We start from the raw sequence: 19,690 nt of genomic DNA, 5'->3' as shown, positions 1-19,690 counted from the left end.
CCCCAAGGATCATCCCTGAGCCCCACCCTCTTCAACGTCTACATGAGCCCCCTCGCGGCCATCGTACGCAAACACCACCTCAGCATCATCTCCTACGCCGACGACACCCAGCTGATCCTCTCCCTGACCAACAACCCCGCCGCCGCCAGAGCCAACCTACACGAAGGGATGAAAGAGGTAGCCGAGTGGATGACGACCAGCCGCCTGAAACTGAACTCGGACAAGACGGAGGTCCTCATCCTGGGCTCCTCTCCCTCCGCCTGGGACGACTCCTGGTGGCCTCCCGCCCTGGGCACCGCACCCAAACCGACAGACCATGCACGTAACCTGGGCTTCATCCTGGACTCCTCCCTCTCCATGACCAGGCAAGTCAACAGCGTCTCCTCGGCGTGCTTCAACATCCTACGCATGCTACGGAAGATCTTCTGGTGGATCCCCACAGAGACCAGGAAGACCGTCACCCAGGCCCTCGTCACCAGCCGACTGGACTACGGCAACGCCCTCTACGCCGGGACCACCGCCAAGCTCCAGAAGAGACTCCAGCGGATCCAAAACGCCTCAGCCAGACTCATCCTCGACATCCCACGATCCAGCCACATCTCCGGACATCTGAGAGACCTTCACTGGCTCCCCATCAACAAGAGAATCACCTTCCGCCTCCTCACCCACGCACACAAAGCCCTACACGACCAAGGCCCGAGCTACCTCAACAACCGAGTCAACTTCTACGCTCCCAAACGCCACCTCCGATCAGCCAACCACGCCCTCGCCGCCGTCCCCCGCATCCGCAGAGCAACTACAGGAGGAAGGTCCTTCTCCTACCTGGCCGCCAAGACCTGGAACTCCCTCCCGTCCGACCTGCGCCTGACCCAAGACCACCTCTCCTTCAGGAAGAAGCTGAAGACCTGGCTGTTCGAGCAGTAGCGGCACCCCCCCCCCCCCCCAGCGCCTTGAGACCCTACGGGTATGTAGCGCGCTTTACAAGTGTCACTGATTGATTGATTGATTGATTGATTGATTGCTTGGTTCCCACACCAACTACTGCAACACTACAAGTAAAAATAGAATTCTAACTGGTCCATTGGAATTCCTCCTATGTGCCTGGAACTTCTTTACCACTCAGCCTTGGAAGAAATGATTCATGTAGACCAAACAAGGGACTTGTCCACCCTCAGCAAGGATGATTCACAAGGGATGGCTGGTTTCTCTGGAAAGACCATGAGAACCTGTATCCCTGTGGTCACTGCGTGGAGCCAGTCCTGGGACACAATGATGGCAATCTTTTGAAACTTCACAAAGTGAAAGTATGTCAACTTCTCTCTGCTTCATCACCCCCACACCAACTTAAATAGCCATGATGTCTTCTTTCAATGTCTATGAAGCATCTTTTTGATGACTTTGTCAGAAAAAATGGATTGTGTGCTAATGTATGCTTCTTTCTTTTGCAGCTGAGCCCAGCTATGAAGCCATCTTTCCATACACAGGTAAAATAACAATCAAAAAGCTGTGGTGTTGGGGTGTTGAGAGAAGAACCATTAAGCGTGATTTAATGCATGAATACCTTAGATTTTGGCAGACAGTAACCGACAGCAACATAGCACAAACAATACACTGACATGGTCTGGCAATTCTCCCTGTGCAGGTGTTATTGGAAGGTGTGAGGGAACAGTTTATGACACGAGCATCATCTTGCATACATCTTGTTTATTGGCCTAGAAGCAGGTCGTCTTATTACCTGTTATTCTTATATTTATGTAGACCAATAAGAATCATGTCTGGTTTCAAGTAAGCAATTGGTATTCTTCCTGGAAGACACCTGATTCCTCTATCTGAGGACTTTCTTACGTACAGCTTTTAAGCCTGCACCATGACATGCTGCCGGTGGAGGGCCACAGGGAGCTGCATTGTCTACATTACTCTTTAACATCTACATGGTCCAGTTGGCATTACTTTTACAGTCAAGAGGATTACACTGTTACATGTACATAGCTGATACACAACTGACTATTCAACCCTGCAGCTCAGCATTCAGGCCAACTATCTTTATCCCACAGCTGATGCATGGCCAGCTATAAAGGAAAATACTCTGCTTGTGACCATTGAATAAAAATGTGGCAGCCAACAGGCTAGTAAGACCCTATTTTAGACTGAGAGGTTCGGGTGTAGATGAGTTGCCCCTCCTTTGTAGAAGTCAACATCTTGTCTTCAGGCCTGAAGAGTTTGTTGATGCTGAAACATCACTATCTGCTTGAGGTCAGAGGGAGCAGCACCTGAGTTATTGATTTTATTGACAGTGTGCAGGTGTTCATCTGTAAGCTCTTCAATGTCTACTCCAGCATCAATGGAAGGAATAGAAAACAGGAGTATAGATCACATCCACAGTCACAAACTGTTAGAACTTGGGGGTTGTAGTTGGCAGAGGTAGGTACCTTTGACCAAATAGGGACCCTTGCTTCTAGTCAGGATAAGGGGGTACACTACTAAAATAACCCCTGCCCATCCCCTTGGTAGCTTGACACGAGCAGACAGGCTTATCTCAGAGGCAGTGTGTAAAGCATTTGTGAGCACATACAGTAACCCAGTGACAACACTACAGATGGACACCACACAAGTTGTAGTATAAACGTAAGTATTTTTATATAGACTTAACACAAGACCATAAATGACAAAAATCCACAATACTGTACTTTAAAAATGGTAGAAATAGCCTAGTTCTCTTAAGATAGTAAATGCGACACTTTGAGTTCAATGTACCTTTGGATGCGTAACGCTATACAACGAAAGTGTTGCAGGGATGGTGATGCGTCGGTTCCTTACCCGCAAGAACTGTTATGCGTCGGGTCCCTATTGATGCGTAGGGGATGCTTCGTTTCTTCTCGGCGTGGGGAGGTGATGCATCGATTTCTTACTGCGCTTCCATGGTGATGCGGCTCGCAACGCCATGATGCGATGAAGATCCGGTGCAATGAAACAAAAATAGCGTCTTCTCCTTGATGCGACACAATGCGTGCACTCCCGACAGCCGTGTGGCGACTTAACAATTCTTCTGAGCCGCGACAGGCCCTGCGACACGCTTCCCGGTGATGCAGCGGCATCTGAAGTGACGTCGATCCTTTTCTCTGGCGATGCGAGGCGCTTCAGCAACAATGCGACATGCTTTCACAGCGATGCGATGACAGCGGCTGCGACATGTTTCTCCGATAATGCGGCGGCGTCTGATGCGACGTTGATCCTCTTCTCCGGTGGTGCGAGGCGTTTTCGCGTTGTGAAGCGACAGCGGCAGTTTGGCGACACGCTTCTTCTTTGTGAGTCGCGCTTCCAGCTCCTTGCGACACACAGTCCCTCAGAAAGCCCAACACAACTGCAGGCATTTCCAAAGAACTCTTGGGGAGCTGGTGGGTGAAGTCTGTTGTCCCTGAGACTTCAGCAGGGGGCAAGCTCTATCTCAAGCCCCTGGAGATCCTTCACAAGTTGAATTAAGTACACACAAAGTTCCTTTCTCCTTTCTTTGGCAGTCAGGCAACCACTGCAGGCCAATCCCTCACGCTTAGGGATCGTCTCTCTTCAGTTTCTCTGGTTCCTCTCCTCAGCAAAGGTTTCTTCTTGTTTCCAAAAAGTGATCTATAGTTCTGGGGTCTGGGTCCCCATTTTTATACACAGTTTCTCTTTGTTCTCTGAAGGCAGAGAGGCCTTTGCCTAGTCCAAACCAGTTCTGGTCAGTCCTGGAGCACTCTGTTTACATGACTCCTTCTTTCCTTTCACAGTGCAGGGCAAGGACATCAGATGCACCACAGGAGGTGGAGCCAGCATTGTGGAGGGAAGGCACAGCCCTATTCAGGTCGCAGGAGCAGCTCCTCCCACCCATCTCTATTCAGCCCTGTGCTGACTCACCCTGTCTCCTGGAGTCCCCAAGCCCCTGTCACTCAAACTCCAGACAAGGAATACACAACCTAGCAGAGGCAGGCTTGGATGGTTAGACAAGAAAATACCTACTTTCTAAAAGTGGTATTTTGAAACACAGAATGTTAAAACCAACTTGTTTCTGTATCTGTGCTATTCTTGGTACAAGAGTTCCCATCAAGGCCCTGAGGATTTTACAGACATGTACCCAGGAATCTATTGTTATTACCATCGCAAAATTCCTGAGTTGGGTATGGGTGACTAGGGCTAATAAACTTAGTGCACACTGACCTGATCTGTTTTAAACCGTTGTGTGATGTGGGGTAGCTTGAATCTGACACACTGTAGTATAATGGGGTAGATGCCGTATGGCTTATCCTATTTCATATTCTTTTTTTTTTTAAATAATTGTCTTAAAATATAAGAAATGTTGAACTGTGGCTTAATATCCTATTTTAATTGTATCATTGTGTCTGTTAGATCAATGCTACTTTGCCATGACTCAATCATTTTAATCAAGTATTTTATAACTTGCTAACATTTAATTGATTGTTTGTCTTTTATGGTTTTATAATCGAAATAAAGACTCTATGAATGAATGAAAAACAACTTCACTAAAAGATGCATTTTATCATTCTGAGTTCATTCATACTAAACTCGAATTTCTACCTAGTTCCCTGAGTCAGTTAGGATTATAAGATGTAATAATCAAACTGCCCATTCTGGCCTATGGGGAACAGGTAGCCTTGCAATAGTGAAAAACGAAAATGGCTGTAATTCACTATTAGGACATGCCACATACCCCAGGGCATGTCCTACCTTATACTTACAATGCACTCTGCCCTTGGGCCTACCATAGGGGTGTCTGATATGAATAGATGGGGAGGTTAGGGACTGGCAAGTGGGTGCACTTGCCCAGTCAACATGGCAGTACCAGACTGCACACAGGCTCTGCAATGGTAGACCTGAGACACACTTTATAAGGCGGCTTCTGTGGGTGTCATAACCAGTGTTGTAAGCCCACCAGCAGCATTTGGATTTACAAGCCCTGGGCACACAATGCACTGTACTAGGGCCTAACAAGTAAACCAAATCAGCCAATCATGGAGCCACAAATCCATACATCAATTTACAATAGGGAGAGCATATGCACTTTAGCACTGATCAGCAGTGGTAAAGTGCCCAGAGTCATAAAACCAACAAAAACAGGTCAGAGAAAATACAGGAGGAAGGCAAAAATTTCAGGGATGATCCTGCAAAAAGGGCCAAGTCCAACACAAACCTACACCACAAGACATGTCCAGGAGAAATAATCTACGTCCACAATGCTAAAATGAATGTACAAGAGACCACCGTCACCAGGGGATTTGTCTAAGGTCCTGAAGGCCTAACACAGGCCTTCATTTCCACCCTGAGGAGGTTACTTACAGAATGTGAACTTGCTAAAATAATAGTGGACGGAGACTGGGATCTGGCGAGAGACCCTATCATCGATAAACCAGGTCACTGTGATCGTAAACAGAATAATAACAGGCCTCCACTGTGTGGTTTAATGGAAGACTACCCACCCTGGCACCTGCTCCACTGTACAGCACAAAAATAAACCTAACTCTCCTGACTGCAGTGTCTCCTGAAGCAACACCTGCAGAATGATCATGTTGAAATGTATGCTTCCAACAAGAAGAGGATACAAGAAATGCTTTGAAAATATAAGGGCTTCAAATGAACCTGTATTACTTCCTCGCAACTACTGTGGGCAGCAGGGAAAGTATATATATGAGGTAGCTTAATAAGAGACTTAGCTATGACAACGACACACAAGGCAGCTGAAGCTGAAAGGCCTGCCATAGACAATGAATTGCACTCTGTATAGCAATGTTACCGCAAATCCCAACAGAGGACAACCTACAGACATTGATTACCAAAACATGTCTTCTACTTTGAAAAAAGAATGAAAAAAAATGGAGGTGGCACCAGGTATGAAGTCACAATTTCGTGAGAACGAGTTGGTTCAAAGCAATATTTTATTCTTCTTTGTATGCAATATAAAAGCAACAGCCAATGCGTTTCTTTCCTTTTTAACGGAACTTCATCAGGGCTGCAATCAACACAAAACAACGTATAAATAACGACATTTATACAGACAAAAACATTTGATAGAAAAGGACAATATAAACCAATCGCATTCATGACACTAAAACTTAGATCACAAACATATATAGAAGAAAACAATTAATACACCATGTCAAACAATACGTATAAACACTACTGATCACTATCATAGGTGATATCTTCCTTTGAAATACATATATATGCACATACTTAAGAACAACCAATTTCCACAAATTAATACTATTTACAGTCATATAAATCAGTTGCCTCATTTTAGGAAAACTAAAAATGAAAAAAAACACAGCAGGTCTCGGAGCTGATTGGCATAGGATCTACATGTTTATGGGACTATGACACTGATGTGCGCGACATTGGTCGGCTGTGGAATAGTTTGATTATCTAAAAATTATTTGGACTGTTGCTGCACTCTGTTACCCATTTTATAATTTAAAGTACTGTGAAAATGTCAAAATGTAATGATGGTCGAGAGGAAATGGCACTAAACTTGTTCGGAATAAGTGGTGCAAAAGTAATTACAAATGTGGAAGTTTCTAGCAAAACTAGTCTCAAAACTTTATTCATAAGGCTAGAGAGACTAAGAAAGCAGGAATTGAGTAGATGGTGGGATGAGGTTACCCTTAAACAATATCTGGAAAATGGTAAAGTTCCTAGGGGACTCAGAATCCTTATCTTCCCCACCTTCGAAGATCTCAGTGAAAGTCTACTTAAGGAATGGGAAGAAAATTTGGAAGGTGCTTCACGCATTATGATGGAGATTCTGATAAGACACTCAATGGAAAAAGGGGAGAAACTGCAAGAGGAAATTGAAAAAGTAGAAAGGGAAATCAGTGAACTGGGAGAAAAAGAGCTTGTTGAAAAAAACTTTGCTATATTAAAGCAGGTGATGGATAACTATCAAGCATATATTAAGGACAAGAAATTGATTAAAATTAAAAGGGATGATCGTGATTACAAAGATGGACGTATCTATACTTTCGCTAAGAAGTTTGACCATCTATCAGGGACTGACGATAAAAAGAGAAATAGGGAAGAAAGGGAGGATGTAGATGATGTTCACTCTGTGAGTAACCTCTCAGTCTCTTCCACAAACAGTACGACATCTTCCAACACTAATCAGGAGATCCCTTTAGGAGAAGGGGCCTCGTCCTTCCAAAAGGAATTAGCAAAGTTACGAATTTCAAGTCGCATACAACAGAAAAAAGAGCTTGCAAAAACTAGGAGGGGAGGCCGTAAAAGGAAAAGGGGCCAACAAGCTGCCAGCAGAAAAAGTGGAGGTTGTAGTCAGATCCAAAAGATCTTGAACAACCAGACCCCTAATGATATGAGTTATAATGCTTGTGAGATTACTAGTCATTGCAACACGAGTGAAAATATCTCTGATTTGAGAATTGTAAATCTCTCTAATAAAATATTGGATGCAGAGGAAACAAAACTTTTGTGTAAAGGTCTTAACTTTTGTCCAACTCAAAGTGGAGATTTTACGAACATACATGTCGATCTTTTTAAGTTTACTAGGATTTTAAAACTTAAGGACTTTTTTTCAGAGCAAACTCCCAAACTAGTGAGATCAGTAATTATGAGGGAAGAAGGCACACATACCATTGCCGATGTACGTAATATCCAATGTCTCCTTTCAATTGTTGATGAGGAAGGCTCTGAAATGACAAATTTGCTTAGAGAATTGGATATTACACAAGATATTCCAACTGACAGTCTCCTGCGTCCCAAATCCAAGTTTGTCCCCGTAGGCGGGTATCACCCGAATATTGATATTTTCCATAGACAGGTAGCGGAGGATTTGTATAAACTTGAAACTTCAAGTAAACATGACGGTCGTACTAAAATGAATCTCACTTTTTGTGAACGTCAGGCACTTCAACGTCTTAGGGAAGCGATGAGATTGTTATTTGTGAAGCCGATAAGGGCGGCAACGTTGTAGTTATGAACCATTGTGATTACTTGAAGGAAATTGATCGACAGCTCAGTGACACTAACAACTACAAGAAGATAAGTGAAAATCCTATCCCTAATGTTACATTGAAAATCAATTCGGTATTATGTGAATGGAGGGACTCGGGTTTACACTGAGGATGAATACAGAAACTTACGGGTTGATTGTCCCTCCTTTCCATGTATTTACATTTTGCCCAAAGTACATAAGGGGGGACAATTCCCCCCTGGTAGGCCGATTATCTCTGGGGTGGGCTCGCCGACTGAGAAACTGGCCGAATATGTTGACTTAAAACTACAAAAACATGTTTTGGGTGTGCCATCATACATCAGGGACAGCAAGGATATTCTAGTGAAGCTCCAGGACTTTGAGTGGTCAGAAGACCTTATGTTTGTTACTTTCGATGTCGAAAGCCTCTACACCTGTATAGATAGGAAACACGGTATTATGGCAGTGCAGTCTTACCTTAATAAGGAGGGGGCAGAGCTATATGCACAGAACGAGATGATTGTTGAGATGATTGACCTAATATTGTTGAACAACTTTTTCCTTTCCAATGATCGTTGGTTCCAACAGATCAAAGGGACCGCGATGGGCTCTAGGTTTGCTCCCTCTTATGCTTGCCTCTTTATGGAGTGGTATGAGAGGGAGCATGCCTGTGCTAGATGTGCCTCCCCCTGGACACAGTATGTGGTGTACTGGGGGAGGTACATCGATGATATTATCTGTTTGTGGACGGGATCAGTTGAACAATTAGAAGAATATCATCATTATTTGAACAAGAATTTGTTAAATGTAAAACTTACCATGTCCCATCACAGAGATACCATCAACTTTCTCGACATAACTTTCTATGTCAAAAACTGGGGTAATACAAAGCAAGTTGTATCGTAAGGCAACATCTTGCAATTCCCTGCTCCACGCATCAAGTGCACACGCGAGTTCCGTCATCAAAAACATACCTTTTGGCGAACTAACCCGTGTAAGAAGAAATTGTAGTGAAAAGGAAACCTTTCAGGCTAATGTTGCGGAGACTAAACACAGATTCTTAAAACGAGGTTATGACATCAATAATGTGAATAGAGCTGAAGCAAAGATTAATTTGATCAATAGGGATACCACTCTGTGCAATAGACCAAAAAACAACAAAAAATGCTTAAAGAAAAACACTGTTGGAGTCAGGTTTGTTACTCAATATACCACACATTGTGATAAGATCTTCAATGTACTCCGTAAGAACTGGCATCTATTGACGGTTATCCCTGGGTTGAGAGAGTACCTAGGGAATAGACCTTCTATTACATTCAGAAAGGGCATGAACATACGTAATCTTTTATGCCCCAGCTATGTAACATCAATATCTAGTGGTGGAACATGGCTGCCTCCCAAACCTAAAGGTTTTTTCCGATGTGGGACTTGTATCATTTGCCCTATGGGCAGAAACAAAACAACTTCTTTTTCTTACAACACTAACCATATGTATACCATTGACCAGTTTTGCAATTGTAATTCTACACACATTGTGTATGTGTTGGGTTGCCCATGTGAAAAAATCTATGTGGGCAGCACGGTTCGCCCTTTGAAATTACGAATCCAGGAGCATCGAAGAGCAATTAGGGGCAAGGACTTCAGATACCCTATTACGGAACATTACAATTTGACACATGCACACGACAATACATTTTGGTTCCATGCGATTGAACACATCCCGGTGAATAGGAGGGGTGGTAATAGAGAGCTCATGTTAAGAAGGGCGGAAGCCAAATGGATATGTCGTTTACGTGCCACCCAACTTGGGCACAATACTGATAGTGAAATGCACTATTTTTTATAAAGTGGTGGCCCACTGAGCGATTGGAATTATACATCCATTTTTCCTGTATATCTCTTCCGGAACTTCACTTCAGGTGCACCGGCTTTGGGACGCTATCATTATACATATATAGATCCTTTTCGGATATACATTAGTATATTGGGACCTAGTTTGGGCTTCCTATATCCTTTTCTTCCAATTCATATTGTTTTTTACTTCACTAACAATGGTATTGTGGAGACCTATTGGATATGAACATATTAACTATTTCTACCCCCTTTTATAGCCTTTTGGGAGTTCGAAAAAATATGTCTTTTTCCTTTTTTATTCAAAAAGTAAGATAGTATGATATACATTCCTGATTTACTGATCACCTTTTATTTTTATATAGTCCGGGGACACAATGATTGGGAGATATCCTTTGAGACAGATTTTTATTTTATATACTGGTTTATATTACCAGATACCAGTTGCTTCCAGTTGCCTGTCATAAGCTGTATGGTTTATTTACATGCGCCCACCAAGACTTCTGAACATTTCAATATGGCGCCTATTTTATTGGTTTCAGCTCTCTGTTATTGTGAGTAATACTCGTTGCAGTATGGGACGTACTTTGTGCCCGTGCACAAGCTGGTCGGTGCGTTTTTGAAACAACAAATTGATACATTTGTTGTTTTGCATGTATATTCGCATTTTACCCTGGTTTTTTTGCTAATTTTTATCTTACTTTTGACATTGGTGTTATAGTTGTTTACACCTTCGTGAACCAGTCATCTCTTTGATAATGCCATGATATTATCGCTATGGGCGTTTGGTACAATAAGTATGGTTTGTTATATAAAGCAAACATTTGGAGCTGTATTTAAGAATTATGATCCAAATAAAGATGTGCATTTTACGAGGTTTTGCACATTCAAAGATGGCGCTGAGCGTATTGTTGTGATTAACGAACCCTTTTTCTCTTTCTGACGCTAAGCGTAATTTCGTGCGTCCTAGCAAGATACACTCTTTATAAGCTGCTCGTAAAATGGGTTTGGTTGCTTCCTTTCCGGACTGTGGGCTTGGAATCTCGCATCGAGAGGCGTCAATTGTAACGCTGCTATTACGTAAGTGAACACCTTGGTGGGCTGTGCATATCTTTGCATGACAGGTCGTAGATGTCGGCATATATTAGGTCGATGTCCAATTATTTATCCAAGTGCCGGTCTGTTATGTATTTAGCAAGTTTCGTCGTACACTAGGTTCTTATGTAGATTAACTACAACATGCGTTCCCTTTGAGATCTGTTACGTTAACAATGAGCTAACTTTGTACCCTGACTTTCTTTTCTTTTTCACTAAGAGTCGATATTATTGTTGAAACATTGATTCTTAGATAAATAATGGCCCGTTACAGATAATTTTGTAATTTGTTCCCTCTAATAAGAGCTATTGTCATATTAGAAAATAGCCCCAGTATCAGAATGCTGAATTCCATTTGTGGTTATTATTATGAGCCTACATCAACTGATGATGAGCTAGACATGAGATGTGTTCTTTGATTGAGCATGGAGCAATGGTGTTGTTCACATGTTTAACATATTTCAACTTAATACCTGGGGCATGGGTTATGTACAGACATGTGAGAAGCTCTTATGTTGTTGGGATAGGCGGGTACTTTTGACTACACAATTCCCTATGGTTTCTTTGGGGTGTCCACTGTCTGCCCATGTCCCATTAGCAGGTGTGCATTCATTTTTAATGAGCAGCCCCGCTAGGTGCTCAGATTGGGGGAACTATATTTTTTGTGCAGAAACTGTAATATATTGGGACCTTAACGGGTATTATTCGCTCATTTGTAGATAGACCATATCATACTTTGATGACCCTTATCTTGGACACTTACAGAGACATTATTCGTAAACGAACTATTTTGGCTACTCTCTGGTGAGATCTCATTTACTTATTCATTTGTTCACATTGAAAATGTTTTGTTTTTATTTGTATTATCTATCCACATTGAAAATACTATGATCTTTCTGTATCACCTGGAGTATGTCCAATTAAAAACATTTCAATCCTATATGGTTTCATATAACATATTGATTTATCCTACTCTTCCTTCATCTATTTTATTTTTCTCTCCTTTTTTTCATTTTTCGTTTTCCTAAAATGAGGCAACTGATTTATATGACTGTAAATAGTATTAATTTGTGGAAATTGGTTGTTCTTAAGTATGTGCATATATATGTATTTCAAAGGAAGATATCGCCTATGATAGTGATCAGTAGTGTTTATACGTATTGTTTGACATGGTGTATTAATTGTTTTTTTATATATATGTTTGTGATCTAAGTTTTAGTGTCATGAATGTGATTGGTTTATATTGTCCTTTTCTATCAAATGTTTTTGTCTGTATAAATGTCGTTATTTATACGTTGTTTTGTGTTGATTGCAGCCCTGATGAAGTTCCGTTAAAAAGGAACGAAACGCGTTGGCTGTTGCTTTTATATTGCATACAAAGAAGAATAAAATATTGCTTTGAACCAACTCGTTCTCACGAAATTGTGACTTCACACCTGGTGCCACCTCCATTTTTTTTCATTTTTCGTCTCTGGTTTTCCAGTGAGATCTAAACACAGCAGGTCTCGGAGCTGATTGTCACAGGATCTACATGTTTATGGGACTATGACACTGATGTGCGCGACATTGGTCGGCTGTGGAATCGTTTGATTATCTAAAAATGTCTTCTACTTTGGCAGAGAAGGATTTGGCTGCATATTAGAAAAAAATGTATGAGCATAGAGAAAACAAGGAAGAATGTTAGCCCTACAGCTTAAGCAACAGGAAACACAATCAACAATTCCTTGAATACTTGACTCTGGGGTAACATTCTACCAAAACCATTGGTTATAACAATTTTTTTTATCTCCTTCTAATCACATTTATGAGACACCTGACAATACAACCTGGGAAGAAGCACTAATGACATAGCTATCTATTCCACAACTGCCTCAACATCTGTGATATGGATTGGATGACGAGATCTTGGACACCAAATAGCAGAGGCAATACAACTAATGTAGATTGGCAGGGCCCCAGGGAAGAGAGATTCCCAATGGAATTCTATAAAGCAACATGCTCTATTGTAGTGTCACTTCTGGGGAAAGTCTAGCAAGAAGAGGGCCCTTCTACCAGGGTTTAACAGGGCATAGACCTCACTGATTCCTGAGCCCGGGAGAAATGCATCTTCTTTCACCAATTATAAGCTCCTCTCATTACTCAATTGGGATGTAAACATTTTGGCAAACACTTTTGCAATAAGACTTACCATCATTATCCACCTGTTGGTGCAAAAAAATCAGGTAGGTTTTGTGCCTAACTGCTCTTGTTTGAATAGTGTGGACACTCCTGCACCTCTAATGGCAAACCGGACAAGATGCTGGTGAGAGAATTATGTTTTTCCTCAATGTTGAAAAAGCGTTTGATTGAGTGATCTGTTTAAGACTCTGTGATCGTTTAGTCTGGGTCTCACACATGTAGATGATAAGTTGGTTGCACCAAGAACCTACAACAAGGATCAACTGTAGTGGGTTCCTCTCCAACAACATTGTGATGAGTAGGGGCATGAGCCAGGGGGTTGCCAGTTCCTTAATCTGCTGGCATTAGAAGATTTGGCAATAGCCGTCAGAACATCTCCCAAGATCAACTGGATTTGCATGGCATTGGGGGACCAACTCAAACTCATGCTGTAACTGAACAATGTGCTGCTGACCATAAGTAATCCGGAAGTCACTGATGGACCTCATTCATGACTTCACTGGTTTTTCAGGGTAGAAAATAAACTAGACCAAATGCAAAGCCTGGTCTATGATGCCCAATGCCACTATATGGGCTCAGGTCAATTTTCCCTTTAAACTGCCACTTTGCATACTAAAACAGTGAGGATTTTCCTGTTACAGTGAAGGACAATATTTTAAGTCTACTTGAAACAATGAAAGCTGAATTTGTTAAATGGGAAACACCACAGTTCTTTCCAGGAGTAGGGCCCAAACAGTGAAGGTGATTTGGCACCCAGGGTGAACTTTCTTTGTGTCATGCTACTAGTTGAGATACCCGTTTCCATGTTAAGGTTAATGATAGCCTGATACAAGAATATGTCTGGGGTTTGAGCCCACCCAGGCTTGACTTATCAAAGCTACAAGCTGCTACCAGTTCTGGAGGGTTACAACTGCTACAGATGGGGACATACTATAGGGCAATCCATCTCTCCGAGATTGCTTACCATCTGAATATGAAGAAGTAAACCCCAGACTGAATTCAACGGGAGAGGTACCAGCAACCAAATGCAACTGGAATCCATGCTCAATGTAATGAATCAAGTTTGTAAGAGACCTTGACAGTTCCATGTTAATGGAGTTGTTGTGTGTATGGTCCTCGACACATCAATCATTAGAGAAGAGATGTTTTTCACTCTGGTGCCTCTGCCTGGAACAATGCAGTATTACCCATGACAAATAGGATATTTATATGGAATTATTCAAAACCAAAGTAAAGCTAGCCTCCTAGGTTGGGGGACGGGAGGCGAAACCTGTGTTTTTTAACAGATATTGACTCACAAATTTCTATGTGTCACGCTTCATCATCAAATACTCACTCGATAAACTAAAGCATGTATCGGACAGGCTCAAACCTACTTTTGGGAGGAGCACCTTGATATTGTCCAGGATCACGTTAAAATGCCTCTGGGTGTCCCTTAGATAAGGCCACTTATTGGATCGCTGAAACGGGCAGGGTAAAATGACAAGAGGTTGGATGTATAGGGAGAATCAATGTCTCCTGAAACCATGGGTCAACATGTTTCAACTGGTGGTTATTGGCTAGAAATGTCATCCAGCTTTCATAATGACCTTCCAGCTTCCCAGTGTTATACTTAGGCTTCCAGCCTGAATTACACCACATTCTTACCATGCACACATACACATATGCATCTATAATACAGCATTTTCAGTTGCGAGGCACTTCCCAGTTTTGAGTTTCTAAAAAACAGGAAAAAATGTCTTTGATCTTCATTGTTGAGTTTCTCCCCACTTGTGTAACACTCGTGATTCACTGCATGCTGTAACACTCAAGAAAATGTACTTTTTGTGAGTAATGACTTTCTTTCACATCTATACAAAATGCACCAATTCTAACGCTCACTCAACCACACTCCTGTGTGTTCTATACATAACTGCACAAAAAACTGCACAACAACCCGGTCATCAGAATCTGACTTGCCCCACTTACCCCTGGCATTAGTATATCATTGAGTCTGGAGAACCTTTTATCACAATGCGTAGGAGGAAGACGTATTTAGGAATACACACTTTTAAAGGCTTTTTTTAACGCCCCCTGGTTAGGTTACAGACAGACTGGTCCAAACGCCACACACTGGAAAATAAATAAATAAAGGAAGAGAACTGTCGCAGTGATACAAAAGACTTCGGATAAGGTGTCCGAGCGACATCATACAGTCATCAATTTGGTTCCCGCAGCTCTTATATGTTGGAGTGCATGGGCTCCATCTTTTGTTTTCGTCAGCATGTGACGTACATGATGATGACCCTACCCACCTGTGGCCAATGAGACTCATCCTTGACGGCCACAGAATATGTTAGCCTATCGGGGATTGGCAATGTTATTTAGTAACCGTTTCACATTGTTTTTTAGATTACTATCATACAGGATAGCAGGTGTATATTCCATATGCCATACTCCATGTTATATAGCCTCATAAAGTATAAAAGCTGATCCTTTCATTTTGTGTTATCAGCCAGTTAAATTGTCTTGTTGTATAAGGGGTACATCGCAGTGCTGGAAAAGCTTTCCCTTGATGTTCCACAAGAACTCCCCATAAATATAATATCAGAGCAGGTGACAGAGGGTTTGATGGCGTAGGTGCTAACATATCCTAATTTGCAAGTGACCACACTCGTACTCATAACAATATCACACATGGCTCATAGTACTCAAAACGTTACAACACAAGCCTGCCCCAAAGAATGGCATCATTAAGTCCAGTTGTACTGGTAGCCAATCTAGAAATCCACCTCTGTTCCTTTTCTAACAGAAACCTGGAACCAACGTTACAGCGTCTGACACTTCTACTTGCTCAAGTACTGAGCGTTTCTATGGCATGACTGGCTTGACAATTGCTCAGCTTACATCAGATGGCGCCCTTAAAGCCTTAGTGGAATTATGATCTTGGATTCATTTGCACAAAAGCCAATTCTGCAAGACGTTTCGATAAGGGCAATGGTTATCCATCAAGGCAGGTCTGCAGCCATGAAATGTGGCACCCTCTCCAGTACATGTCCATTTGTTGAATTGGTGCCACTATAAAGCATTGATCTCAGGCCTGTATGAGCTCACCATAATCTAACTCCACTCAAAACCTATGAATCACCCCCTCAGCCCTAAGTGGCAAAGACTGCAAAAGTCATACTCTGAGGATGACTAATCAGATCTCATGAGAACTCATGACAAAGGCTCTGGGGATCACACCCCAAAATAAGCTTCTTTGAGACTGTGCGGGATTGGCATTGGTCCCCTTACAAACTGCATAGGGCCTAAACGTCACCTCTTCATGTTTTTGGCGCTATGCTTTATACTGGTTAGACTGCTTCAGCATACAAATCTACTGGTGACACTGCTGGTATTTTAAGAATTCAGAAGCTAATGTTTAGAGGAAAATGGTTACTACTACATCGCTAATGATATTAGTAGCTCAGGAAGATTTCTCTGAACATGATTAGCTCTTATTAAAAAAAAAGTCGGAGATCCCTAAACTTTGAAACATCTCCTATTTGCATTTTTGGAAAGAACTGAACAACTTTTTGTTCTGTCAATGCTTCAGATAATATTCTTTCACTTCTTACTGTTTAGATTGTGTTGGCCAAGAGACCTTCGGGGAGCACTATATGCTTTCAAAAAATGATAACATAACAGGAAATGACATAACAGAACAATACATTTTATAGAGTAAGAATATGTTGTGCAACATACGTCTAGGAAAACATGTCTAAAATCTGAAGCTATGTTTTAAGAGTAGGTGGAAACATATCTCCTTTAATTCTGCTTCACTTATCTGTAAACTGTGTAATTTCAATTGGTTTCTGCCTCACCAGAGAGATATTCATGGCAACTTGTGAAAGAAATCTTCAAAAAACGTTACATTTATACTGAAAAAGGAAGCAAATTCCACTTTTAAAGGGAGAATTTTCTTTTGCAAAACATGTTTTGGGCAGAAAGTTCTCAAACTGCACAAAGGGAAAACTATTCCAGCTTTGCACAGCTTGTAGGACAAAGATTGAATAGTCAGCATACTGAAAATTAAAATAAAACTTTGAAATTGAGATGGTTGAAAATACAATTACAACAAAATGATTACAGGAAATACTGTCTTCTGATAGGCAGATAATTTAGGTATTGAATTGTTAAGAAAGTCTATTTTACATTATCAGAGGATTGTAGATAAGGGCCTCATATATATTTATTCACAACTTTTATTTCTGCAAAGTAAGATCCTTTCCAGTAGGACAACCAGTAGGATAACCCATTAGTCAATTGACATGTTGGATCAGAACTTCCAGTTCCCAGGTAGAAGGACTTTGGCCACAAACATGGCTTTAATAATCTTATCGCCCCGGGATGCTACATATATTTGCTACCATGTTAGTGTTGTTTCTTTTAGTATTTTACAATGTTGTATGACAATCACAATCAGTAGATATTGCTTATGGTACACTCAGGTAAGGACGTTGGGCGTGGTTGATGAAGAAGATCATCCCTTACCATTCTCATGTTATCCAGTTCTGAGACCTTTAGAGATCATGGTGGGTCGGGCAATGTTTAAGTTCTTGATAATGTAGTCTCATTAGTGATGGCTCCTTTCCTTCTTTTATAGCTGCACCTGTTTATTCTAACATATATGTGAAGAAGACTCCAAGAGGTAAAGCCTTTTTTATATACATGAAGGGCTACATTGATCTTGTCATATGTTTTTTGTTTTTAATCTCTATTGTGTCCAGATTAGTTACTGCTTACTACCAGGTACTGGTTACTTACACAAAGTACTTGATAAACATGTCCATCCTCTTACTGTCTGGCTTTACTGAACATGTGAGATAGCAACATGTAACAGGTTTGTATGCTGGAAGCATCTTGGTCAGATTTTTGTTGTTGAGTATTTTTTTCTGGCAGTACCTTTGTGTGGTAAGTTTTTAGTTCTTGAGACACTTTGTGCTTGTTTTTTTCCCTGGGATGTACAGATGCATATGACCACCTGTAAGAGGATTTACATCTGGAGATTAAGCCACATTTTTGAGGTAGCCTACATGTCCCCCTCACAATAGTTTCCTCTGTACTGTTCATCTGTGCCTGGAACTATAAACCTCTTTTAAAGGGTATACAAACATAAAAGTGGCTATCAATCAATCTATCAATTAATCAATCAATCAGGCGTTTGTTGAGCACGACTACTCACTCGTAAGGGTCTCAAGGCACTGGGGGTGGAGGGGGTGCAGACTCCAGTCCATCAAGGAGGGGGTCTGTCGAAGCCAGGTTTCGAGGTTTCTTGCGAAGATGGGGAGTGATGTTGTCTGTTTGAGGTGGAGCGGAAGGGCTTTTCAGGCCTTAGCCGCAAGGAAGGAGAAGGAGCGGCCTCCCAATCTGGTCTTTCTGGTGCAGGGGACCACGGCGTAGGAGAGCTGGGCTGACTGTAGGGCCCTTTGGGGTGCGTGGAATTTGAGTCGGCTGTTCAGGTATGCTGGTCCGGTGTCGTGGAGGGCCTTGTGTGCATGGGTGAGAATCTTGAAGGTGACTCTAGCCTCCATGAGGAGCCAGTGGAGTGTGCACAGGTGCTGGGAGATGTGGCAGTGTCTTGGCAGGTTGAAGACCAGTCTGGCGGCGGCGTTCTGGATGTTCTGTAGCTTGCGGGTGAGGTTTTTGTTTATTCCGGCGTAGAGTGCATTGCCGTAGTCAAGTCTGCTGTTGTAAAGGGCGTGAGTGATGGTCTTTCTGTGTTCGAGGGGGACCCATTTGAAGGTCTTACGTAGGAGGCAGAGGATGTGTAAGCAGGAGGACGAGACGGAGTTGATCTGGTGGTCCATTTTGAGCTCGGAGTCCAGGATGATTCCCAGGTTGCGAGCGTGGTCCGTGGGGGTGGGCTGGCTTCCGAGGGCGGGGGCTACCAGGTGTCGTTCCAGGCATCTGGGTTTGGGCCCATGATGAGTACTTCTGTTTTGTTGGTGTTTAGTTGTAGGCAGCTGTTTTTCATCCATTTTGGCGACGGCTGCCATGCCTTCTCGAAAGTTGTGTCATGTCGGTGTTGGGTTTGTTGGATAGGGAGAGGATGAGTTGGGTGTCTTCTGCGTATGACACAATGTTGAGTCCATAGGTTCTGACGTTGGGGCGAGCAGAGCCATGTAGACGTTGAAGAGTGAGGACCCCTGGGGGACTCCGCAGGTGGTTGGTGTAGGGTCCGAGAGGAAAGGGGGGAGTCTGACCCACTGTGTCCTGCCGAGGAGGGAGGAGAGGATCCCGTTGAGGGCCTTGTCCTGGATCCCTGCATCGTGAAGTGTGCATATTAGGGTGCTGTGAGAGACTGTGTCGTACGCCGCTGAGAGGTTGAGGAGGATGAGGGCTACTGTTTCTCCTTTGTCCAGTAGGGTGCAGATGTTGTCTGTTGTGGCAAGGAGGGCAGTTTCCAAAATGTGTTTTTTTCTGAAGCCGGTTTGGGAGGAGTCGATGATGTCATGCTCTTCGATGAATGTGGCGAGTTGGCTGTTGATGGTTTTCTTGATGGCTTTATCTGGGAACGGGAGCAGAGAGATGGGTCTGTAGTTTTTTAGGTCAGTGGGGTGCGCCAAGGGT

At 42.5% G+C, this 19,690-nt stretch overlaps 1 long non-coding RNA gene across 1 annotated transcript in view; it reads left to right on the top strand.

Moving 5' to 3' along the window:
* Positions 1-1,445: 1,445 nt before the first annotated feature.
* LOC146808746 (uncharacterized) overlaps positions 1,446-19,690 on the top strand; it is a 51,432-nt gene continuing 33,187 nt past the window's right edge. The window contains exons 1-2 of the long non-coding RNA XR_014965486.1: positions 1,446-1,484; positions 17,724-17,768. This is a non-coding gene — a long non-coding RNA (uncharacterized LOC146808746). The remainder of the gene's footprint in view (positions 1,485-17,723; positions 17,769-19,690) is intronic.

The sequence above is a fragment of the Triturus cristatus genome, chromosome 7 (assembly GCF_964204655.1).
Source record: "Triturus cristatus chromosome 7, aTriCri1.1, whole genome shotgun sequence".
In the NCBI taxonomy this organism is placed as follows: Eukaryota; Metazoa; Chordata; class Amphibia; order Caudata; family Salamandridae; genus Triturus; species Triturus cristatus.
Note: the sequence above shows the minus strand (reverse complement) of the source record. Positions and strands in the feature narration are given on the sequence as shown.